This window comes from Bemisia tabaci, chromosome 1 (assembly GCF_918797505.1).
Source record: "Bemisia tabaci chromosome 1, PGI_BMITA_v3".
Lineage (NCBI taxonomy): Eukaryota > Metazoa > Arthropoda > Insecta > Hemiptera > Aleyrodidae > Bemisia > Bemisia tabaci.
In genome coordinates, this window is record NC_092793.1 from 22,731,373 (window position 1) to 22,758,282 (window position 26,910).

Sequence of the window (26,910 nt, forward strand, 5' to 3'; positions counted from 1 at the left end):
ATTCGAAAAAGGAATATGAGGTGGTATAACGGAACCAAAACTTGATTACGAAAGAACAAAGACTGTATTTTGGTAATTCGCAACGCTTTCTCACAAGACCCTCGAATCAAAAATATTCTGTTTTTATCCACAAAAAAATGCCATTAGAAATTTTCTTGATCTTTTAGAAACGGTGAAAACGTTTACTTTCGCGAGCTTAACAAGTTATTACATTGTCATAGTTGCCTGGTGTCTGTAGACTAGAGAGGGATCTCCATTTGTCTCCGATGCATGACATTTTTCAAATAAGTTCTTGACAGCTCCTGAATTTCTCGAGCAATAAAAATAACTGATTCGTGCTAAACATATACTCGCTTGTCTTCTCATTCAATTCTAGCAGCGCGCGGCACAGCTTCGTTGAAATCCTTAAAATTCTCTCGGGTGTCATAAATTAAGCGGATTCAACTTCTAACCACTAATAGCTGTTAGAGGACATTTCTGCGGCATGCCAGACCATCACTAATGGAGATGAGCAATTTGCAAAACTTGACCACGTCGAAGCCGATTGGATTAACGTGACGCTGTGTCCGTGGATTACGGAGCACCGTTTGTTCCGCAGAGCGCAAAAGAGGCATCAAGCTTTGGCGTAACTGAAATTTCTCTCCGGTCGCGGAATTTTGAGAGCACTTACCTACGCGGCGTAAAAACTAGCTGTCGTCTAACAGGATTGCCACGCGATCGAAATTTTCTCGCTTTTTTTGGCGGAAGGAGAAAGAATTTGGGGGAAAATTAGGAGGCGAGTCGACAACTCGATCGAGTCTAGATACCTAAGAAGGACGGAGAAATGAAATTTCTTCGGAGACAGCGTTCCGCCGCAAAAAAGAGGTTCTTTTCGAATGAAACAACTAACTCCGGTGTAATCGGTTACGTAATAGGAGAAAATTTACTTGTCCGATCTTACTCTCTGACAATCGCCGAGCAGATGTAGCCGAATGCTCTAAATTGGCTTGCATGAATTTTTCTTCGGTGAGAGAATTTGAATCCGTTGTCAGAGGTGATATCCGCTTTGGTCAGCCAGTTTTGAGCGAGTTGAAATGATGGCGTGGTAATCATGAAGTGTAGCTTACTTGCACTTCTGAGGTAAGGAAGAACGTCATATGAGCATTCAGGCGTTACCATATTTCCTTCATTTGAAAACGAATTTCCTGGGAAAATCGTGAATATTATCCTCAAATTTTTCAGACGATTTCGTCCGCAATTTAATCAAAAATATTGGAAACGTTCAAGGAAAAACATGCATAACTTCCCTCAAAAATACATGTTTTATCGAAGAAAATTTGGCAACTCTCAAATGCGTATACGGCGTTTCCCTTAGCATCGGCGGATCCAGCAAATTGGGAACATTGTTTTCCTCCATTTGAACCTATGGAAATGTATCGATTCTTGGAGGGGTCAGGCGCTCCGACAGATTCAATTATTTAGTATAGGCATAAATAGAGGAAATCCGACAATGCCAAATTGATGCATCTGCCTCTGTTCCTCAGCACGGCAGTGCTGCTCTCCTTATATTTTTGTACTTATTCTTGGGGCACATTAGTTCACATGGCTCTTACAGCCTCTAAGAATACGTGATGGACCCAACGTGAAAAACTTTTGAAATCGGGAGACGAGCATTGCCCAAGTGCCAGTCGTCCTTGGGCATCCCGGCCAACCGAGTCTGGTTTTGACCCCTGATAATAGGGGAGGGGGGCTCCAATCGGACGATCCCAGGATGGCGGTCAGTGCTCTTGGCCAAAGCGCGGCGGGTAAACATAGAATTGCATGCGATGGCAGCCGTTTGAAAGGCTTTGCTCAAGAGCTATCAAACGGCACGACAACGTGTTAAGAGCTTAACGAGCTTGAGCGTCTTTTAAGGAAAACTCTCGTTAGACCGCGTCGACAAGTGCTCTCCTATCCGTCGTCAACTCGAACCCACGTTGCCTGATCTCTTGCGGTAACCAAGTTTGTCTCCCTGATATTGGCTATCACTGGAAAAAGTAGCTTGGAGTAAAGAGCTTTAAGAGCTTTAAAGAGTCCAGACTCTTAAAAACATTGACAAGAAAAAATACTCTTGATTCAATCGGATTTCTGCTTGAATCGAGAACGAAACATCTTAATTCAAGCGGATTTCCTGTTGATTCAAGCCAAAAGACGATTGAATCAAGAGTATTTTTTCTTGTCATGGTTTTCAAGAATCTGGACTCCAGATCTAGGCGACTTTTTTCCAGTGTAGGGTACTTATGGAAGTTAAAGTAGGTGACATTTTTAACAATCCTTCTTGCTGAAACTGCGAAAATCTTTGTTCTGAAGAAGGATGAAATAACGTCAGAAGAAATAAATATTCAATCGTGCAAACAGTGCAAACGCGGATCATTGGCAGATCATCTCAGAATACCGGTTAAAAGCCGTTTGACAGTGCGTGGAACACGAGTAAATGATCTGTACCGTTGACGTGATTGGAATATCTTAACTTCCTCAAGATCCAATTTAAAAAATGGCGAATACCCGTGTAAATATTGAGAAAAATCTCTATCTTGTCTCTGGGGACGTAAATCTCTCCTAGGCCTTTCCCACAAATTTTTAAGTGGATGTCAAAACAGTGAAATGTTTCAAGAGAAGAAAAAGAAAAGCTTGATTGGCAAAGTATCAAGTGAACGTCGGTAAAGCCAATTGCGTGACTTTAACTGGAATTGATTTTACACTGCCAAATTTTATCTTGTGTTTTACTGTTTTGTAGTGGGACTAAACAACTTAAAACCTTCAAACTTTCTGTTAATTAATTTTAGAGTACTGTAAATATATTAGCATAATTTTGAGACTTATTGATGTTTTTGTAAAAAATAAAATAAAACATGACTGAAAATCCATCATCGTCCGACGTAGTTAGGCTGGTGGTTAATGCCATCTATCTGATGTTTCTAAAAGAATGTAAAGTGAGTCATGACCAATTTTACAATACTGTTAAAATTGCTTTGAACTTTTGAGCCTTGAAGTTCATTTTGTATGGTTTCGCACAGGATTTTCTTATTTCAAAGTATAAATTCGATTTCTGGAATTTCCTGTAATCTTTACACAGCAGCTTTTAGAGCAGTTTTCGCCCAAAAAAAAAAAAAAAAAAAAAAAAAAAAAAACTGACGTATTGATTTTTTGGACATGTTAAATTTTAACACCGACTGACTCACATCTCGCGGCATTTATAAACGAACAGAAATCACGACTGCTAATTAGCCCGGCAGTTTCATCATCGGAAATTGTGAGGCCGCTGCTCCTCTCATGTTTTATTAGACTCTGCGCATGCGCGGCGCAAGCGAACACGGGTAGTCCACGCGACAAGTGCGGCAAAAATTATCGCGAATGTCGCAACGGTCCGTCATTACGCACCTGCGAAGGAGTGCACTGCCGTTCTAAAGAAAAACACCGTATGATCCTGCAAAGATTGCCAAATTTCCTTCGACAAAACACAAATTATTCGGGGAACCCATGCATATTTTGCTCTTAAAATTTCAGGGAATTTTACTCGCTGTTTTATCTAGTGCATCTGAAAATTTCGAGGAGGAGTGTAACCAAACTTTTGTCAAAATAAATATTTTAACGAGGGACATGTTACAGCATCCAAATGTTCTTACGGTGTTTATCCTTAGCATGGCAGCGCAGCCCTTCCCCTACCCTCCCCTCACCGATAAGAAGCTCATTAGTTTGAGCGGAGTAAAAGAAGAAAAGAGTGTGCCGCTACCGCAGGCGTGAACGGCAAGTGATATGTTTTAATTGATCACGTGGTATCGCGAAGTGAGCCAAGTTCAAGTTGATCGTGTCACGGTGAGGGGGCGAGAAGGAGGGGGTGTCGAGTTTCGCTTTCGAAACTTGAGCTTTTCGGGGTTTTGTTTTCACGTGCGAGCGAGCTTTTATGATGTAACGCGGCGATTTGAGAGGAAGGCTGATTAATTGACAGGAGCTAATTGGACGTATTTAGTTTAAAAAGAAACTAAGGTGCACGCAAACAGTTTGCACATAGTTTCTTTTCGCATAAATACGTAAAATTTGACTGATTTCACCAGAAGCTGACTCTCTGCATGACCCTCTGCATAACTCAGGTGCAGTTGCGATACATGCCCTAAATAACCATAGTGCGTAATAGTCATGAAGTTCAAGAGCAAAAAGTTATAGCTCCGTTTAAAAAATGAACAAATTCTCTACGAGATTAGAATGATGACGGTCGAAATTTGTTGCATACGTAGTTAAATATATTTTCGCGATTCTCGTGGAAAAATGACGAGTGGTCCTTGGATAGGTCTAAACAACTTTACGTAAGACAGCGTCAAAGGTTCGTTTCACTTGAATGAGCAAGTCAAGGCCAGAGAGGGGCTCAATTGCATTTTCCACTTTGTAAAGTTACGACAAACTCACTCAAAATGGATCTAAGAGAGGTCAATAATTTATCAGAATTTTCAAATGGAGCATTTTATCAGGAAGTCCTTTTTTCACGAATAATCAGGAATTCAGATCCTTCCGTTAAGGTGGAGGCTAACAATGAGCATCCCGGATCTATATCTCCAGCCCCCGCCTCGAGAAAATTTTTTTGTCTATGCTTAACAATAGAGAACTCCTGGTTCTGAGCTAGTCATGTATGATGAAATCAAAAGAGCGGTGATGCGTTTAAATCAATTCCAAAAGAAAAATTCCCAAAAATCGGCAACGATGTGACACAAGTGCCGTAACATCCTGTTGTTCGTCCATGACGTCAAATTTGTCCCACAGTGCGCCCAAAATGGTTGGACAATGGCCCGGTATCATTAGCAAATTGATCGAATTGAATCATTGTCGGGCAGAAGCAGTGACGCGACGCTTGGCGGCTCGGTGGGGCCGCGCTGGACTTTCCCCTGAAAGCTGGATGTGAAAGTCAGTGTTAGTCGAGTTCTCAGATTATTAAACGTGTATTAACGCGGATTGTTGCCCAGAACCGATGGATATGTTATAATCAGAGTCTTTCGCCTTTTTTTTTTTCTTTCTTTCGGCCGGAGTCTGTCGCCGCCCGCAGTTCCACTTTCTGCAGTCTGACTGTCGAGTATTCCATACTCCGTGGCCCACGACTGTTTGTCGGTCTAAAATACGACAAATTATGAAATATAAAAATTAACGAATATATTTAAATAAATAGTAAAGAATACAACGCTGCATGAAATAAAACAGTCCGAAAAAATAGTCTCTTGAATCATGGAATCCGAACTCTTAAAAAAAATGTGGCGAGAGAAAAATCTCTTGATTCAATTTGATTTTGACTTGAATCAAAAGGAAATTCGTATGAAGTAAAAGGCTTAGCTTCCGATTCTAGCAAAAATCCGATTGAATGAAAATTTTTTTCAGATCAAATTTGTTAAGCGTCAGGACTCTTTCTAGATCCAAGCGACTCATTTCCGGTGAAGAATTTACTAATACTTAAGGTCTGTAACACGCGAATGGTCGGTATAAACGAGAAGAACTAAACTACATTAGACGTTGCCTAATTTTCCCAGTATTTGTTTCATCTCTAGCTAGGGAACTATACAACACTCCTCCTTATAATTTTATGCGCATATTCTTCACACTCTGAGGTAAGTTCCGAGGGTTTCAAGGCGTTATGCTGTGTCAGTAAAAATTCAAAAATGGAAAAAAAATTGAATACGTGGTCCTTAGAGCCCAATTTGCCTTAAGTTGCTCCATCGTTAATCCAAATGATATGCATCCCAAACCGAAACCACTGACTGTTAACTTGAAAAGCCGCTGTTGCCAACCTGCTGAATCGGCCCTGTCGAAGTAGCGCCAGAATTCCGCCGACCGGCAACACGGTTGGAGCGCATCGCTTTAAATTTACGGTAACGGCGCAAAGGCTACGCCTGAGAACAGCGCCGGTCCGGGGATTCGAGCGGCTTTTTATTGATTCTCTTCGGGACGGCGCACAGTGGATCGAGTCAATAGGAGAGGTCGGACTAAATTTGGAAACTTTAAACGCTTATAACTCCGTTTATACAAAACTTTGCGGTTCTAATAGTGGCTCCATTGGTTTTCTAGTGAAATTTGCTACCGATAGCGCCCCTCGAAATTTAAAATGTGACGAAATGAACATCAAAATTTGCAGTTTTGGTGAAAAATTTCAGGTCATACCTCTCTAACTGACTCGGTCCACTGTGCGGCGCGGAGCTTCGCTTGCATCACGGCTGAGATTCCCACATGAGCGGACGCTCCACGTACTCCTCACGTGCATATTAAGTGTAATTTGCCGCCATAACGCGCCCTCAGAGTAGCCGATTTTGATTTAATTAGCCGAGCCACCGCTTCGCTTTATTGGTCGTATATTGTCGGCGAGGACTCACCTGCAGCCCCCCTCCCCCTTCTGATTGGTCAGCGTTGTCGAATAAGAGTGAATCTGCTGGTGAGATCCGATGGGAATGGGTTCAATTTTAACTGGTCGATTTGACAACACTGTCCCTTCTTATGGCGCGGTTTCGATTTATGTCGGATGCGACATGGACTCATGGTGGGAAAAAACGACTTTTGGTCACTTGAATGCCTCAAACTGCTAACAAAATACACGTTTGCAGGAATACTAGAAAATATGCTATCTCTTGGTGTGCAACTGAAAGTGGTCCTCTTCCGAAAACCGGACCTATTTTCTCACGGGCAAAATTTTCAGTGGGTATTTTTACCAGGTTGGTTAACAAATTTGAGTTTTGGGATTTTCACGGGAAACTCAATGATGAGAAATGTTCGAGTAGTTATGTTCATTTTTTTGACATTATGGGGAGTAAATTTGCATTCTGATCCTGCAATTTCCAGTAAAGAATATTTGAAAAAGTTCTCTCTCATAATACATTGCAAGGGTTGGATACAGAGTACCATAAATTCGATTTCGTTTGAAATTCGTGGGCGTCTACTCCTCCAAATACTTGTAAAACACTCCATACATACATGATACTACTACATTTCATACATTCCATATAAATACGAGACTTATAGTTAATTATAAAGCCTGGATGCAACTATTCGTGCTCGATGGATGTCCGTGTTGCCTAAGGACAAATTGAAGGCGTTTTGGTTAATCTTGCTTCCTGAGCATTTTCCCACCGATCAAAGGTACTAGGGTTGGCCTTGAAATGAATGTAGCACGTTTGCAATTCAGAAACCTCCAGTGCCCCCTTCCCCCATCCCTAATTATCAATATTCGCTATCAGATACTTCAAAATTTTGCACAAATCACGCAGAGTAACCTTCATAGCTCGTATTTTGAGTGCAGTCGCCTGGCGTAACTCAATACTCAAACACCCCGGAGTCGAACACCGCAGGCTCCTAATTCAACCGCTTGACGGTGCCTTGATCGCGCATCAACTACTCAGCCACCAAGACAGTCGCCGACAAATTCATACAAATTACACACCATAAAACCGTCAGATAAGCCGTGTGTACACAAAACGGAAAACTTGAGAGCACGCCCATTAACTAGTATGCAAAAAACACCAAGTTACGAGCCGTTAATCTGAGCGATGCCAGATATCCATAAAGAAACCCTAACCGCAAGTGCAATGATCAGAGAATCAACGGAAGATTTGACAACGTCGCGTGGTGAATATCAATTACACCTGCTAATTAATTGGAGCAAATTGCACGTTTTAGCGCGGCGAAGACCTTCACCTCCTGACCCAAAATCCCGGCCCATCTCCCTTTCTACGCCCCGTCCATTCTGTCCAATTTCAACCTGCCCCTTCCCCCCCTTCCCCCCACCTCTCTTACACATACTGTTATTGCTTCAAACCACACGTTTTGCGTGTACCTATTCCTACTGATGCACATCATCGATGCCAGATCGAGATATCCCCGAAATCCCTGCATTGTGAAAAAGGGGACTCAGCGTCATTACGTGACAACCCCGGTGGAAAGGGTACCGATGAAGGTTGCGACTACAATTCATCGATGATGAGTTTGATGAATGCTGGCAGTGGTTGCTGCACCGTTGTCAAAGTTGCTGGCGAGGCCAAGCGGTCTTTGTGGCGAGGGAAAGGGAGGTTTTTGTGTGGGCAGTTTGTAAGCGGTGCCATCATAATAAAGTAATTTCGATCGGCGAGTCGTTTAGCAGATAAACGATTCAATTCTATGCTGTTGAGTGTTGCTTAAACGGTTGTCGGTGACCCCCGTCGGTGAGCCGAGGGCCCTCTTGTCAGATCGCCGTGGAGGGCTCGAATGGGTCGAGAGGTCTCGAACTTTTCCTGATTAAAGCTGTTTTCTAAGCCTACGGGGTAGATTACTTCATTACAGTGATCTTAATTAGGACTCAGTCGATTTCATTATTACAGAACAAAAGTATGGATGAAGAAGGATGCATTGTGCACAGGCTGGATGTGCTTTGATGTGGATGCGAAAAACTAAGCGATGTAACTGGATGGGGCAAGAGTTACATTCGGAGGGTTTTAGGTTACTTTTCGCTAAATGATGCATAGCTCGGGTGACTTTAACGCCAGTATAGAAAAAACAACTAACTCCTGAATGCTAAAATGCTCCTGAATGCTGAATTCGCTAAATGATAATTTATGCAAACTAAAAATTCACAAAATTTGATGGCTAACTGGCTAATTGGGTGTGCACTTTGCTCTGCGAGTTTCTGCGAATTAGGTTAGGACTGCTGAATCAATTTATCACCTCTTTCAGTCATCAGTCATACTCGTAGTCAGGCGATCTGAGCGTTGATTTTCGAAAGCAGCATTACAATATACGGATGATAGCGTGGTTTCTAAGATATATTGTCTCTAGTAATAACTAACTCTCATAGACTTTAATTGATACCTGCAAAATAATTTCAATAATTTTATTCAAATTTCTTCATAAATTTTGCGTTTACAAACGGCTCGAACTCAGAGCGCCGAGTAAACTTGGCGAGGTACTCCGGCACAAGGTCCAAAGCTCCACTCCACCCCATCCCCAAGGTTGCCAACTCGCTACCCAAAAACCCCTTTTCCCCACGTGCGAAACCCCAGGCCCGCGGCCGACCTGGCGAGAGACCGTCATTATGTCTTGAGCAACTGCATTGTCCGCTCAGACGGAGGGTATTGAAAATAAACTGTACCGAGCAGAACCGAACAAGATTAATTTTTATCTCTCCAAGTCACTCGACGCGAGCAGCATAGCAATCATTGGAAGACGCGAGAGCGAGCGCTTATCGGAGGAATTTACATGTGATTAAACATTTTGACGTTAACAGCTCAATACGAAAAGCCGGCAGGATCAACCGAGTTGGCCTCTTTAACTTGGCAGACCCGCGGAGACCTTTTGGCACTCGCTTCATCAAAGGAGCATGTCTGGAGCTGGTGAGTGAAACGGTCAGATTGTGAGGTATCTCTTTCAGGACTTTGACCGATCGACACCCTCTTTTAGAGAAGAATGCACTGAGGAAAGCTCTGGTCTACTGACCGTAATTGTCTACCCAGCGCCCCGGATGAAATAGTCGTTGGAATAGTCGTTTTCCGCTTAAAACAACACAAGTACATATCAGAATTGCAGTTTTCATTCGCAATTCGTATTATAACTGGGAAACTCTAGGGCATTCTGGCTGAAAAAGCCACTGATTTTTCTTTTGATCACACGCAAAAATCAGCAAAATTTTGGACAGAAATTGCATTAAAAACAGGGTTGGATGATTTCAACATAGTTGACCCAGATTTGTGTTGTGCGCTTGTTGGTGTGAACTTGGAAGAAAGCAAAATTATTTAGTGTAGTAACTAACGAAGGATATTTTTTGTGATATTGAGCTGCAACGATCGGCTTTTTTTTCTCTGCTCCGTACAATACTTTCTTCGGTCATTGGTCACGCGTCTGAGCCTCGTTCAAAAGGTCTCCGGAGCGCGAGAAAAAAAAGAGCAAAAAGGAAGAAATGCATCAGTATGCATATGATGATTGACTTAACATTCCCTGCAACGGAATCTTTTCCCTCCCCCGGAACAATTTACGCCGGCGTCCGGCCGTAGAAAGTGCATCTCTCATTGCTATTTTTCTTACGTGTGAGCCACTCGGGTTTCCGGACGAGCGCGGGGCGATCTATCAGACCAGCTCGAGACTAATCGACGCGCACGTGAAATATCGAAGCCGCTCTTCCGAGATGGGACTGGAAGCTGGACGCAGGCTTGCCTCTTCGGCAACCTTCATCTTTCTCGACCGCATACAAGGGGGAAATTTCGCGCCGGGGAACGGCAACCCTGGCGCGGTACGGTTCGGAATCTGCATGGGCTGGGTTATTTAATTGTTGCGTGTTGTCTGCCTGATTGAATGCGCCCCCGGCGTGGGCAAGTGCATCCTCGCGTCGGTGCCCCGGGCGCCTCCTAGCGCCGCGTTGCGCAACTAATGATGACGTGAGAAATTCGAAGAGTGTAATTAGCTCCGCGATCGGAAACCCAAGTTCGGAGTGTTTTGTGTGGTAGGAGATTTACCTGTCGACATGATTGTGGCTCATATCTCAGGCCTGGTCGGAGATGGCTCCCGGGGGAGTTTTTGGTGTCACTTACGTTCCTTGATGAACAAGGAAGGAACCGCAGATAATGACGACGCTGGACTTGGAAAGTCACGCCATCGGTCCAAGAAATAAAACAGCACGAAATCGGTTCCGATTCCCATTGGTTCGCTCGCAGATCAGCCGTGAATTTTCCACACTGAGCCTGTCAAGTGGCATTTCCTTCTCCTCCGAAAAGCTCTCATTAGCAGGAATATCACTAAAAAGGAAATCCATTTTATCGAGACGTTTAGAGAAACAAATAACTGTCGATTAATCCAATCATTAACATACTATCAGATGAAAAAATATCATCAGGAAGCTCAGTCCCGAAAGATGGTAAATAATTTAGTATCATCATTTAGTAGCAATTAATTATTTTTAAAAAAAAAATTGGTTATGAATCAGTCCGTATCAGGGGGGCAAAACTTTCTAAAATTTTCGTCTCGAAAGGATATCGACGGATGAACTCGGGAGTTGGGAAACATGTACCTCAATTTCGGGAGTCCAACACCACCATGTTTAAATCACTGGAGAGCCAATACTTTGTCCCGGAACAATTAGAAAAAAAAAAAAAAAAAAAAAAAAAAAAAAAAAAAAAAAAAAAAAAAAATGAAAGAGTAATATTGACTTCTGTGTTCGAATTAAGCAACAGAGTTTGACGCTAAGTCCGTGATGTCTCGAACCATGATTTCCATTTCTTAATTTTCAACCAGCGCAATAATTTACTCAAAGAGCTTTTAGCTTTGATGCAGCTATGCATCCGGTCCTAACGCACCGATTGGGTGATGAAACGACTTCAAAAGACGTTCGGTGGATCCTCGCCGACGACCGGGCGGTTGACCTATGACGCCGGCGCCCGCAAGGTCGTAAAAGAGTCTAGCGGGGGAACAATGGCACCCCGGCGCACCACAATAGCCGCTACCGTGCGCAACCCACAACTGGGTCCGATCCGATCCAACGTCCGACTTGAACGCGGAGCATCAGTCAATTAAAGCGATAGGCGCTGCACCAGACGCTGCCGCCCCGTCCGACTGACCTTAGCGCCGCTATCGCCACCGCCGCGCAGGAAAAGCACACGCGCCTAAAAAGCACCTTGACTCACAAAAATGAGCCCAAAGAAATTGCGAACAAATATTGAAAATGAAAACGTTTATGTCCTCTTGATGAAGAGGAGTCGAGTCAATTGATTCGTACACTAAAAATCCAACACTAGAAAAAAACACATTGGATCTAGAGTCCAGACTCTTGAAAACATTGACTAGAAAAAAAAAACTCTTGATTCAATCGGATTTTTGCTTGAATCAAAACGAAATCCGCTTAAATTAAGAGACTTGGTTCTTAATCTAAGCTAGATTCTGATTGAATCAAGAGTACTTTTTCTTGTAGATGTTTTTAAGAGCCCGGACTCTAGATCCAATGTTTTTTTTTTTTTTTTTTTTTTTTTTTTTTTTTTTTTCCAGTGAACTAAGAGGCATTAAAGAAATGGGCGGTTTCGCTTGCTTGTTTTGGTGCCTCCAGGTTATGGATTAGCGATTTATATGCGTGTACCCGTAATTCCACTTGATGACGTCACAATCCGGTAATTTTCTCAATTGTAAATCTATTTTCCTCAAATTTCTCTTATTAGAAAGAAAAATGTGAGAAATACAGCAAAGTTAGCTTATCCCAGCCCATTCACACGAAACAATTTAATTCCCTGGAGTAGACGCTCCGCTCTAACCTCAGAAACCTTAAATCCCATCAAACTTTTTGCAACGCATCAGTTCGTCCTGTAACCGTCCCTCTAAGAAGTTAATACATGGTTTTTCCCTACATTTTTCCATGCGCATCTCTGTTTACGGCGTTCCATGAGTTTGAATCCGAGCTTGTTGAGCACCTTGTACGCATGCACAAGAGCAACAGCACGCATGCTGGATTAAGGTAATCCGCGAGCGCTTGCACAAGCGGCACCATAATCAATAAGGTTTTGTGTAATGATGCATTCATTCATTCTTTGTCATGGGAGCACTGGATATTTCGCCACACAACGCCGCTGCGGCGCGCCACTGTCGCCGTGCGGGGCGCCCAGCCCCCGGTGGCCCCGTCAATTTTTGAGCCCCCCCCCCCTTCCACTCCTCCCGGATCGTGCAGCAACCCCTTATTCGGTAGGAACCCTTATCAGGCTTGGCAACAAATCGACCCAATGAACGTCTGAGAAAAAGCCCACTTGGGTAATTCAATTAGATGCAAGAAAAGATAAAGCCATGTAACATGCCTTTTACTCCAAGAACAAATCTTGTTCAATGCTATGGGATTAATTCATAATTTTCCTGTACTTCGGAATATATTCACCGAGGTACATAACTTTTTAAGATGATATTCTGCAGTGATTGTTTCTTGTTACATTCAAAGGCAGTAGAACACGCACGGATGGATACCGGAAAACAATACATATGGGACCGTCAATAGATATTTAGATCTGAATTTGTGAATGGATACAAAGGCTAGAACATGAGCATGATCAGTGGCATTTCTATGATTTTGTGAAGATTTGATGATACCTCTCCAGCTCGAGTAATTCGTCTTGAGGATCGAGTTATTTTTCCTATACTGGCGTTAAAGTCACCGGAGCTATGCATTCTAAATTTAGTCTAAAGCATGAACATGTTCGCTAACATGTCCGTAGTTTATAACAGATCTACAGATGTTAAACCTCTTCAGCTCGAGTGATTAGTATTCAGGAGTTAGTTGTTTTTTCTATCCTGGCGTTAAAGTCACCCGAGCTATGAATGCTATACCTCGTGAAAAAGGAATCTTTTTTTCATCTGGCTACAAATAATTTTTGAAGCGGACATATTTTCTATATTATTCTGTATTGAAGACTCTATGGATATGCCTTTTACAATCTGTAGGAAAATAAGTTCCGATTTTTGGATCCATGAATATCGCGGGAAATATAGTCATGAGAGAATTTTTTTAAAATGCGTAAGCAGATATGACTGTTAGTGTTCCCTCTGTCCGAAACTGTGCCTAAAAACTCGGGGTAATATACTAGATCACTATACGGTATGTTATTTCTGACGGTTAAATGGACATTTTCTTTGACATTGCTGTAGTTTAAGACACCTCGCGAATAAAAATTGTATAAAAAAGCTGGCGTTATGCACCACCAATAAGCCTGATTGAACCAAGCTGATGCCATACACACATACAATTGATGCCGTACTCTTATTGATTTGGTGCATATACCACAGCTTTGATGATGGTTAAAACAGTGGCGTGGCGTGATGATCGATGATCGATATTTCCTCATTTGAAGCTGTCGTAAAAAATCGATTATAAGGGTGGTCCTTTCAAACACCCTGTCTATCGATTTTTTCCATAGGTTTAAATGGTAGATCGATCGATCGCGAAGCACACCACGCCACTGGGTTAAAGTACAGCACCAACGAGCTGCTTTAAAATGTCAACTTTACCAGCGTGCAGCACCAAGTAAGGGCTGCTGTGACAAACACGATTTTTTCGTCCAATATAAGTATCCGTAATTAATTTAAACGTTAAAGTTTATGAGGCATTATTCACATTGTATGATTAGGATCAAGAAATCCCTTATGTAGCTGGAGCAATTTTTAGGTTGCATATCTTAAGAAAAATTAGCTATCTGCCAAATACATGGAAAACATGTTAGATGTTCAAATTCAACCATTTGTCTAGGGATTTGACAAGATGTACGATTCAACCATTGACCTGTGACATCTACCGAGCTGACCTTCAAAATGCCCTGGCTTCAGGACAAGAGAATTTCAGGTCACCAGCCAACGCCGAACATGAGAGAGACCCTCCAACTGCGCTCGCTCGGAGGACGAAACAACTCTCATGATCCGATCTACACTGCCGTGCTGAGGAAAAACGCCGTATGAACATTCGATAGTTGCCAAATTTCCCCAGATTAATCATGTATTGTTTAGGAAAGTTCCACATACTCTGAAAAAAAATCTCGGTGTATTTATTAAGAAAAGGGTAAAATTACCAAGAATTCAGGGTTCTATTTGATCCCAGTTTTTTCTTGGTAAAATAACCATTTATGGAATTGGTAATCTTACCGAGAAATCTCGGTAAAAATATTGACTTTCTCGGTAATTTTACTGGACCCCGGTAAAAACGCCAATATTGTTTATCGACTGTGGTAGAATTACCGAGATAAAATGGCAAAGTTACCGGGAACTGATTACCAATAAAAGTGGTATTCTAACCTGAGAAAAACAGTAAAAATACCGGTTTTTAGGTAAGCTTACCAGTCTGTCTTGGTAAAATTACCAATAATTGGTAAAAAAAGTGAGATGGTAAAGGTACCAACGGACCTTGGTAAAAACGCCGAGAATTTTTTTTCAGTGTATTTTTCCTTGAAATTTTCAAGTATGTTAGATTAAAGTGCGAACAAAATCGTCAGAAAATTTTGAAGCAAAACATTCAAAAAATTTCTAGTAAATTCGCTTTTTACTGAGGGGAATCTGGCAACGCCCGATGGCTCATACGGCGTTTTTCCTTAGCGCGGCAGTACAAGCGAGGAACCGAGCTCGGTAAGCGAACCGAGGAGCCGGCCTTCGGCGCGGTGGTTTGTACAATATTTGCAAACCGAGCACTTGTCAAATGTCAAGCAGATCATTACGGCGGCTTTGGCGTTGGTCGCCGTTGTGCGCCGACATTTCATCTCCACCGCGGATCGCGGATCTCAGCCACCCACAATGACCCTTCGGCTGGCTTCACTCACGTTGTTGTCGCGACTGCACCGACAAAATTAACAAGAATTAAGGGGCTTGGAAAAAAAAGGCGCATATGTGCAGTTTTTCAAAAAATTTGAGTCCTTAATGATTTCAAGTACAACCACTTTTAATGCATACACTGTGAAAAATTTGCTCACAAATTCCAATTTTTAAGCAGCAAAAAGTCAATTTAAACTTTTGTTCCGCCATAAGGATTTGTGTAATTTTAAAACTCGAGATACATTTTTCTAGGGATATTAAAAACTGCACTAGTGCGCCTTGTCCTCCGAGCACCTCACTTAGCTCAAATAACATCGAAGATTCAGAATATATGGGGAGATAGGAGGCTAGATACAGAGAAATCTCATTACGAAAGTTTGGTGAATGATGGAACTAAAACACAAGATAACCCAAGCCTTTGGTTGACTTTTAAGGTTTTCTGGTCTCTCCATCTTTTTCAGCGGAAATTCACCGTAAACTGTACCAAAATCAATATCTGGCAATGGAGCCGAACAATGAATATGCTTTTTGAATGTTTGCAATCAATCTATCAACAAATTGTTTGCAAAGGCTCATTCACTGATAAAATTACGTGTGCTCTTTGGTTACTTTCGGTTAAGAAAGGAGGCGAAACACAAACAAACCCAAATGGGTTGATTTTTGTATATTTCTTGCGGTGAATTTAGCGCAGAAAACAATGGCGAGACCAGGGAACTCCAGACTCGACCGAGAGCTTAGGTTACTTTGTGCTTTACTTTACGTATTAACCGAACTTTTGTGTTGAATTTTTTCTCTGTGAACGACTTGTACGAAACACAACGGTGAAACAGTAACAAGGGTAATACTGATCGAAATAAGCCTTTCAGTCCTATTATGGGGTCTGCACAGCCCAGTGCGACACTGCCGTTCCTGGGTAAAAACATGATTAATATATTTCAGGGGACCCGGAGAGAAAATATTCGAAAAAGTTGCCAAAATCGGCAATGAAGCTTAGTTGAATGACTCGAGTGTCATATCCTACTGATCGCGCTATGACTCTAAATTGCATTGTATTCTGGCCGTTAACGACGCCCACCCTCTGGACCACCTTGCCGCACTGTAGCATAACCGCGCAACACTTAATTTTGAAAATTACCGTTATTTTCGTTTATTATGCACAATGCAACAACACCGCCTCCTGAGCAAACTTTATGCCCTACACTACTAACAGTAAAGGGCTTAATTTCCCTACGGTGATCAACATCTGCTGAGAGAAGGCCGACAATTATTGTGCCTGCACTAATCTTAAGCGATTCATTCGTGGGAGGTGGTGAGGGTTGACTACTTCTGACATTAAGTTGGAAGAATAATTGATTAATTTCATTAAAAAAAACGATAAGTGTGTGTATTAATACGTAAATACGTGATGGAAGCTAAAAAATGGACGGGCGAAAAAAAGTTGAATAGCGTTTTCTTTGCATGTAGAAAGGATGGTGGCACTTAATAAATCAACGGTGAAGTAGATCATGGCATGATCAACTTGAGAGTATACATCGATCGATTAATCGAGCTGATGATTGATGAATGGTTGACCGTTACGTAACAAACCATGTGCCGAGGAGAGAGTTGCTTAAAAATTGTAGACCGGATCAGTTCAGGAATTTTCTCGCAATCGAATCGTACGTTCCGGTTAAAAAGGGGGTCTTTACGAAAAGAAGTTGCATCAATTTTCTCCATTGAAAAATTCCCAGTTCCCTTTTTGTGCAAGCTCAAAAAAATACCGAAACTTCACCAATTCAATCTCTCAACGTGTGGTTACGTCATCATCGATACTGTCGTTTGAATTACATAAACGGATACTAAAATTTGTGAATGGGTGTTTTTGTGAGTTGCACCTATTCTGATATAGGCCTCACAAATTTCACAAGAAACTGAGGTAGGATTTTAATTGACTGAAACGTTTCTTTTTTAATCTAGTGACTGTTTTTGTCAAAGGGCTTCACGCTGCTTCCGACTGATCTAATTTTTTTAAATCAAAAGTTGAATCTCAGCTTCCGTAAGAATGTCTGGGCTCCTTAGAATGGAAATGATTCGAAGTTAAAAGCCCCCTCAGAAAGAAATGATGCGTACATTTTTTCCTTTCTCGATTTTTTTCAAGGCTTCCTCATTCTTTAACACATGATAAGAAAAAATAATGCAATATCCTTTTTTCATCTACTCATGAAATTAATTTTGCTTCCAACTAAAATTCCCGACAAATGGTCGTTCGGCCACTTTAAAGATTCTGAATAAATACACTCCAAATTCCATCGAGGCCTGCTTTGTGTACCAAATCCGAAGTAACAACCACTCATTAAAATGTAGTTTTCAATAACGCTTAAAACAACTGTGAGAATTTTCGTTTTTTGGAACTCCTTTTCATTGTTAATTTAAATATTTGATTGTTTGTAAAAAATACTTGAAATGTCTTCAAAACACGACAACCTTCTTAGGAATTTTTCAAAGGAACAATTCGAACATTTTTAATTGTGGTAAACTACTGCTGACACTTGAAGAGGTTATTGACACCCTTTACTTTAATTTCATCTCTCTTGAATTTTACTTAAAAATACCCCAAAAAGTTTTCCTGAAGCGAAAATTTTAAGAGTACTTTTTTTTTTTTTAAATTTAGAAGTTTTTTAAAAGTTGCTTTAAAAGTCGTTGCTCCTTGATCGCAGTAACTTTTCGGTCAAATTCCAGATTGTTACTCATTATTTGACTTGGGTAAGCAATGAGAATCCGATCCTTTCTTCAGTCATCATCCATCGTAAATTGCATAACACCCCAGTAGGTATTTCAGCGAGTTGTACACAACCATGAGAATCCTCTGCGGTTTTTCCAGAGGCACAATCCAATCGAGCGGCAATCAAAGGGTCATTATTGAGTCCGAACTACCGCGGTCATAACCAACGGGGTGTAAGGTTGCCATGCCACACTCCACAGCCGAAGAAACAGCCGTATCTGCCATTGTAAATCATTTTCTGCGGCAGCAATGCCCAAGTTTTTCAATCAAACGGCTGCAATTCTAACAGGGCCCTCGTAACCTCTCGGTGCATCCTAGTTTTGAATCGAAACTGAACCTCCAGCGTTGCCGGACTTCACGGAGAGGAACCGAACATACTTGAAAATGCAATGGACTTTAATAGAGACTAGGCAAGATTGCCGCGGTGTCCGATGAATATTTGATCGGGCATCTCTCAAAAGTCGTGCGTTTCCGAGTTTTGCGTAACGTGCTAATTTTTAGCGAGACAGTATCAGGAACCGTTCGAATCTGGGCTACTTTGCGTTGAATAACACCAGAAATGGATGTATCTGGTTTCGGTTCTAATGATATCAAATTCGAAAGGAAGGAGCTTGCACTGAGGAGGTCTTAATGTAACGACACGCCCTAGCACACGCCTACTAGCGTGGCTGATTTTGTGTAAGCTATTTACCCCCCTGACTTGAAGGAGTGGATGTGGCTTTTTTCAAAGATATTTAAGCTGAGAAGAAAAAGCTTGTTGAAAAAGGTCTCTCTACAAGAAGCTGGAGATTTCTTTATCAAAATTTGACTCGGTGATTGGATTATCCTGAGGTTTAAGTCTGTAACAAGGAAAAAGGCAAAAAACCATATAGACTTAAGAATTTGTCTGTACCTAATTGCCATCGGAATTTTATGTAATTTTTGAAAATTCTAGCAAGTTCGCTCCAAATATTAGTACACCCACTCTAAAATCTGTACTCTGAAAAATGAAAGTCTACATCATGTAAATGCGGTATATCAACGGTGTATGTCGGCAAACATATAACTCGGTTTGCGACGTCGCAGACTCCCTGTCATACTTTATTTTTTAAACTGAAAACTGCTCAACGGCAATTCTTGAAAACTGCCGTGATTTTTTTTCTCTGTGCGAGGTATATGCTGCAAAAACTTCAAGGACTAATGTCAATTATTTCTCCTTTAAAAAAAGAACATAGAGGTGGAGACTTTCAGACACCGCAAACGAGGTGTGTGATTGCGGACTTGCGCCGTCGATGTGTCAATAAAAATCGACCAACACCCCAAATACTGGACACTCCGGGTTTTGCTTCTTATATTCTAGTTTTACGATGTTTTCAGTGGTATATTACCGTAAGTTGATGCCTTAATAAATATTTATAAAAAAATCAAAACTCAGACAAATCGTCGTGAAATGTCAGGACGAAGCCTAGAAAATACGGCAGAGAGCGGATCTGAAACTTTCGTTGTCAAGTTGACATGGCAGTGACGAAAGAGGAACCCGCATTATTCCCGTTCCCAGAGTGCATTGCGAAGCTTTGTGGGACCAGAATGCAAGAACGCCCGCCCACAGCCGGAATAGAAATTTTTCTTGGAGGTCAATATCATTCCGACAGCGAATGGTAACAGCACTCTTAACCAATGACCGGAGTCCACGATGCTGTCAGATCTATACCTTTCAACAGACAAATACCCTTTCCGGAGGAAACCCTAAACTCAAGCTTGTCTGGGGATGAAAATTCCGAGGGGAAGTTTAATTGTGCGGACGGTTCCTTCTGAAGACCTAGATTTCTCTTCAAAGTTTAAGTCAAGGCTTTGAATAAATTTCCTCTTTAGAAGGAGATCAAATTACTTAACAGGTGCTGGTGGATGGCAAAAGAAAAACACCGAAAATTAGTGGTGAGTTATTAATTTGAAATCAATCTGTAATTGATAAACAGATCTACTTCCACGGGTCCTACATCAACTGAATTTGAAAACAGTCACACAGCATGTTTCCCCGTGAAAAGAAAATTCACAACTCAAACGACATCACTTGAAAGAAATAAGAAATAGAACCAGTGAATAAAGTCTCATCACGGTATTCATCGCATCTGTGCCATCTTTTTGACGAACACGTTAGTTTCAAATTTTAGAGGAACACATGTAGCTCTTAGACCGAACAGCAGCTTTTGAAACTTAGATCTGACTTACAATTGAGGCCTTTTTCGGTAAAAGGGCGTATGATCCTTCCGACGCTGCTAAGATTAACGATAGAAAAAACAACTTAATCGGCCCGAAACATTAACAGAGAATCAACTTAAAACGGGACTAAGGCCGTAAATAATAAAAAGAAATAAAATAAAATAAGAAACTCGGGACGTTTCGCAGGTATCACACCCGCATTTTCAACCGGCAAAACGAGAAAAATTTAAAGATTAAAAATTTAAAGATTGTTCTTGTTTTGCCAGTTGAAAATGCGGGTGTGATCCCTGCAAAACGTCCCGGGTTTCTTGTTTTATGTGTTTCTTTTTATTATTCACGACCTTAGTCCCGTTTTAAGTTGTTTCTCTGCTAAGATTAACGTAGTTCTCCAGGTGTAAGGAACTTATTCGACAGTTTTGACATGACTTTTTCCCTAAATCTGCTAGCTCCATTTTTTTTTTCCCCACTGTTGTATAAAGAAGTAAGTCGACTGTGAATGAATTTTATCCGCCGCAAATGTTAAAGAAAATTGCGCAATCTTGGCAGTACTGCAAGCCTCCTACACCCTTTTACCGAAAAAGTCCTCAAATTGAGGGGTTAAATCAGGACCTGAGAAAAAATAAAGGGGAAAATATGTTGAGAAGAAAAATCAACATGCGGGAAAGGTATGACAACCTGTGCAATGAGTCTACAAACCGGTGACAATCATCATCTCGTACCCATTCTCACGATCGGTTCATTTCGTCGTCAAGAGCAAACGGACGGGCGGGTCCATTACTTGCATTACTAGTCCATTGTTTCTAACAACTGACCCGTGAGTGGGGCGAAAATTAATCCAAATAATGTTCTTGCCTCAGATTCCTAAAACAGCTCTAACTGATTTTTACCGTCGAGTAAAGAATCGATCAAGGATCTACTCCCAAACAGAATGAAACTTTGATGGCTCGCACTCGGCGTGAGTTGACTACACAATGGTCCGAACCGGTTGTAAATTATTCGTTACGGATACAAAGCTCTCACGTTTAAATTTTGAGCTCCTCATTCTCCCGAATTAAAAACTTTGTTCTCATCACATGCCAGTTTTTTACTGAAATTACGGCTAAAAATTGTATGCGGTCGGAATTACTTAGATGCGCAACTTAAAATTTAGCCCACAAAATGTGATAATTGAAGACTTCAACCTTTGAACACGAGATATAAAACAATGATTCTTACAATACGAGTCCTTCTACTTCTTGACTGTCAATGCGAATATTTACCTGAAACAGAAGAGAAAAAATAAAATTAAAATTACGTCTTCTCAATCATTAATCATTGAATAGAGAACCAGCATCTAGGTCGTAATGAAGATTCTAACAAAATTCATCGTGAGGATAAGTTAGTGAATGATACGAGGAGCAAATTTTCGACCACGTAAACATTGCGGCACGCAGGATGCAATTTTGCCTACCGCAAAAATTGAAGGCGTAATGGCATTACTGGTGGCTCTCATCATTTTCTCACGGATGTAATCGTGAGACTTTTGTAATTTTTTGATGAATTCTCGGGCAAGGGTTATAATGCAGAATTCATCCTCAAGAATTCTGCGTAAATTCTTTGCAAGGTCCGTGGACACACCTGTGCCCCTCGGACAGATAAGTGTTGCTGCACGGATATAGTCTTCTCTTGCCGATCTAGAAAATTGCACGCGAAATAGCAACGAGTTGAACTTATAAATCTTGCCACTTCTCACTTCGATAACAATATGCATTGAGAAACTGCTATGGTAATACTACCTAATTTACGACAAAATATGTCATAAGGCTTTCCTTTGCAGATAGATAATTTTATGGATGACTCAGAAACAGTAGTTCTCAGTGGAGAAATATAACGCGATCATCAATCTAATAACGCCTCCGTTATTTTACGTTAAATATCGCCAGATTTGACCCAAGGTGCTACGGAGCGAAGTCGTGTGCGATCGTCAAAACGCGACCGCAAGATACCTCGAGACGGGCTTATTGAAAGGATCAAAACACAACTAAATCCGAGCGATTATATTTAATTAGAGGATTCGGATCCGATTTCTCCGTCGACTGTCGGAGCGCGCGCCGTTGCAGTTGGAACGGAAACTTAACACCAGAGGACCCGGTATCGAAGCGACGGAGCTGCGACCCGGCAGCGTCTGCTGTCAGCAGGGTCTGTTGGTTGGTGGACGTCGCGGTTGTGTTTGATGGAGAAGAACTTTCTTGAGGTGGGATTCTCCTGCGGTGCGGTAGTTTCGCACGTCGAGTCCGGCTCGGTCGATAAAATGACGGCTGACTGTAACTGTTTGGGCACTCTACATATTGCCCTTTCACACGTGCAAACTGCAAGCTGATTATCAAAACTGATGGGCAACGCGTTGGACATAGAAGGTAGAGGGACGATGGAGCGGTCCTGATGGTGGAGTTGGCTGCAATGGACGAACAGTCTGTGATATACTAACTAACGTCAGCCCTCGAGAGACCTTACACTCAGACCATGTATAGGCCAGCGAGCCAATTATTGAAATTGATTGACAAAGCTCTGGCGAAGAAGACAAAAGAGATATGGAGGGAACCTATTGGTGAAAGAAGGTGGTTGCAATAGACAAAGGAGGTAGGTAGGCTAACTAACCCAAACCAACGAGAGACCCAACAGTTAGCACATCATGTTCTCCCTTAGTCTATGACAACTACCCGTTTCAACCAATAGGATAGCACCATTTTCCGTTCTTCCTTTGTCAATTGCTTTGTCTATTAATTCCGATTATCACCCTGCTGGAGGCCTCGAAGAGGATTATTAGCGATGCAAATCTCGACTACTGCCTTTGGAAATTCATCGGCCCTAATCTTTGAGGGGTTTTTAGACCGAATCTTTGAGGGTAGCCGAAGCTGATGTCCGCATTGGCTAAGCCCAAAAATGCATCCTGACAGGGAGTAGTGCAGTAGACTGATGACATTTATCATCCAAACCACCCCTTCAAAACACCTCGCACAGAGCTAAGTACGGATGGTTCTATTGACGGTTGTCAGGACTAGACCATCGTTTGCCAAACTGGAACCTGTTCCGCTTTTCCGTCATTGCACGAAGCTGTTTGAGTGGGGTCATTTGGCAACAGCGCCGCCATCTTTGCGTGGCGCGTCGCGACGTCGCTTCCGGCGCGGCGGGACGCCTCGTTTCCGGCGTCGCGGTGCGGTGCGTAGGATCCAGAGATGCCAACTCAAGCTTTGAAAAAAAAATGGAAAACCCCCTGTCCGGCACTGGAAAAAAAAGTCGCTTGGATCTTGAGTCCAGACTCTTGAAAACATTGACAATAAAAAATACTCTTGATTCAATGGGATCTTAGCTTAAATCAAGAACCAAGCCTCTTCATTTAAGCGGATTTCGTTTTGATTCAATCAAAAATCAGATTGAATCAAGAGTAATTTTTCTTGTCATTGTATTCAAGAGTCTGGACTCTAGATCCAAGAGACTTTTTCTCCCAGTGGGTAGAAAACCCGTAGGTAAAGTACTGCCACCCGTATTTCTACATACTCGGAAATATACCCCAGTGCTGATTCTTGAAGTTGATAGGCAAAACTAAGAACAGAGAGGACAAAGAGAAAATGGAGGGATCTTGCTGGTGGAAGCGGGTGGTTGGAAGAGACAAAAGATAGACTAACTAACAGCAACCCACGACGAGACCAAGTAGTAAGTCTACCATTCCCCCCTCAATCTATGATATTTCACCTTAGTCTTCTTAATCTATTAATTTGTCTATCCATTTGAGTAATCACCCCACTGTATAGAAGGGTTTTTTCCTAAAAAAGTTGATGTTCTATATGAGCTTAAATTTAAGCTAAGCTTTTTTCTCCTGTGGACCTTCTCCATATGCCGGCGTAGATTACTGTAATTTCATTGCTCTCTGATGAGACATATGTAAAAGGGATAATATTTTGAAACGAGGTCCTTCACATTGTCTGTATAAGAATACCTTTGACGATTCAGAACAATTTGGCTTCGAGGCACTTAGCGCGGATCGCGACCGCAAAAATTCGTTGCCAGGCGGAGAAATACCGCGAGGGCTTAAAGGGAGGCATAAGGAACGTTAGGGAAATTTCGGCGAGACCTTGCAACGTTTTGGGGGACGATCGGCAACAAAAGGAAACAATAATGACATTGAGTTGTCGTCGACTTTCAATTGGTTTCACTTCGGATTTTCCGCGCTCGGACGCCGCGCCGCGCCGCGCGCCGCGTTGGTCCGAGAGGTTCGCGGATCATTGAAAAGCCAGACGCGGGGAGAGTTATCGATGGATTCTACGGTTATTTTTAGTACTTGACAATTCTTGCGACGTCTCATTCAACACCAGATTTTTCCTGAAAGACATTGGCGGAGCCAGGAGGGGGGCGTGGGTAGCGTACCCCCCCCCCCCCCTTCCGAAAGAATGAAGAAAGAGAGAAGGAAGGGACGGAGGAAACAAGAAGGAAAACCCCTCGTATTTGGTAGGTAATTATTCATGACGAAGTTGACTCAAATTGCAAATTGGATGCTTTAAAAGTTCAAAAATGTTCCGGGGGAAACCCCCCGGATTCTCCTTACGCGCCCCCATTAGAAAAGTCTGGATGCGCCTATCCTGAAAGAAATGCATAACATTAAAAACGCGTAACCACATTTAGAGCGGAAGTTTGAAATATGGTATGATGCGTCATCATTACTGCGATTCAGGGCCGGATTAAGGGGGTGGCCACATGGGCCGCGGTCCATGGCGGCAAAATTAGGGGGTGGCAAATTTTGCAATTTTTTAAAATGCAGGTACACAAAAATCGGATTCAGAAAAAACTTACAAACAAGAAAAGGTGACAAAATCTCTCATTTCCTGAGAGTTCATTAATTTCTAATTTTGTCGTATTTCGGTAATACAAAAGACTGCGCACCTTTAATTAGTTGAGTTAAGAGAGAAACCAAACACGTAATTTGGCCTGGAGCGGCGCGGTGCAAAGAGAAATGATGACGAGGACTTGAGATGAAAAGGAGAAGCCCTAGACGCGGCGGTCAGCATGTAACACATTTTAGCGCCTACGGGACTGCATGAATACTTCACGCATTGCGTCAAACACAGTACGGTCAACAGCGGTCGGCGCGGCGTGAAACGCACAGTGCCTACAAGACTACATGAATACTTCACGCATTGCGTCAAACACAGTACAGTCAACAGCGGTCAGCGCGGCGTGAAACGCACAGTGTCTATAAGACGACATGAATACTTCACGCATTGCGCCAAACACAGAGTGGTCAGCGCGACATGGCGGCGGAAGTTAAAATTATTAAACCACATTTATGTTTGTTCTTCCTTAATTTTTTAGTTCAATTCTTACAAATGAAAGGCCTTGTCCCCACAGAGATAGTTTTACGGAACTGAACTTTCGCGCGAAGTTCCGTGAACTTTTGCTAGTAGTGTTGACAGGGCTTACGCAAAAAATGTGTCCAACACGAGTGAACGTGTCTTATGCACCCTTCTCCCTCCGGCACGTTCACTTGATGGTTTTAATTGATGTTTCAAAATGAACGAGAAGAGGGCGGCAAAATACAGGCAGCCCATGGGCGGCAAGTAGGTATACATCCGGCCATGCTGCGATTGTGTATTTTGAAATAATCTAGTGGCGTAAGTTTAAAAGTTTAAGTCATGAAAAGAAACCGAAATTTAGATAAAATATCCAATAAAAATTTACTATCTAGGTTTTAAAATGTTTTAAGCGGCACCGGATACCATGCGCAATTTTATGGCGATGACAAGAATTTATATTTCTATTCTTTATACGATGTAAGTTTTTTATTTCAGTAATGATGTTTTTAGTTTTGAGAAATAACCCGCTTTGCTAATCTGAAATGATATTCGTGTTGCTCCTTACCCATAGGTTTTACACTTTCGAGGGTGCAGGATTTTTTTCTGAGATCATTTTAACCTGCATTTTTTTTTTTTTTTTTTTTTTTTTTTTTTAATGCACCAGATTTGATTACCGACGACATTTTTTGAACAATCAAAGGTAACTATTCCCAGGCTCTCAAGAGAATTGAATTATGTCGGAAGAAATCCAGCACAGTCCAAAATCTTTTACGCAGGTTTGCATGGCGGCATTGACGGTAGGTAACTGTCACTTATTTTTGATGGCTTGTGACTTCTCTTCGTCACTAATTTTTCAAAAAATTCAACAAGCCTTGAACATCTTATAATTATAATAAAGTCTTAGTGTCGATCTTCAATACATCCTTTATTATTCGTGGTATTGTCTGGATCCCCTCGACAGACATCATTGGATATGACATGCACTTACCAGGGAAGCTCTCTATTCCTTTCAATAATTATGGGGATCGGCTTGCACTACCGTTATTATGGGAGTAGGTGACGGCACGGCATGACGTGATAGAGCACTCAGAGTTCACAGTTTGCACGTCAACGCCAGCGCGTACCTGTCGTAACGGAAATCCATCAGTTGTCGATGGAGCGTCCAACTGAAGATCCTGTTGAACCGACACTCAGATCATCCTCATGTTTCTCATCCGAAGGACTGGGTTTCGTCAATGAGTCCTGCCGCCTTTGTGACCTGTTACAGTTACCCCGATTACGCGTTCATTTTTCTGTCTTCCGGAACCACGACAAAATTGCCTCCATGATACACGGGTTATCTGATAACGAAGAAGT

The 26,910-nt window shown here is 41.9% G+C and overlaps 2 protein-coding genes across 3 annotated transcripts in view; both read right to left on the reverse strand.

The window, feature by feature from the left end:
* Positions 1 to 18,392, reverse strand: part of LOC109041147 (vitellogenin) — a 393,940-nt gene extending 375,548 nt beyond the window's left edge. Inside the window, exon 1 of the mRNA XM_072298066.1 lies at positions 18,388 to 18,392. The gene's annotated coding sequence lies outside the window, so the exon portion shown is untranslated. The remainder of the gene's footprint in view (positions 1 to 18,387) is intronic.
* stw (laccase) overlaps positions 1 to 26,910 on the reverse strand; it is a 160,155-nt gene that overhangs the window by 98,843 nt on the left and 34,402 nt on the right. The gene's annotated exons all lie outside the window — the stretch shown is intronic.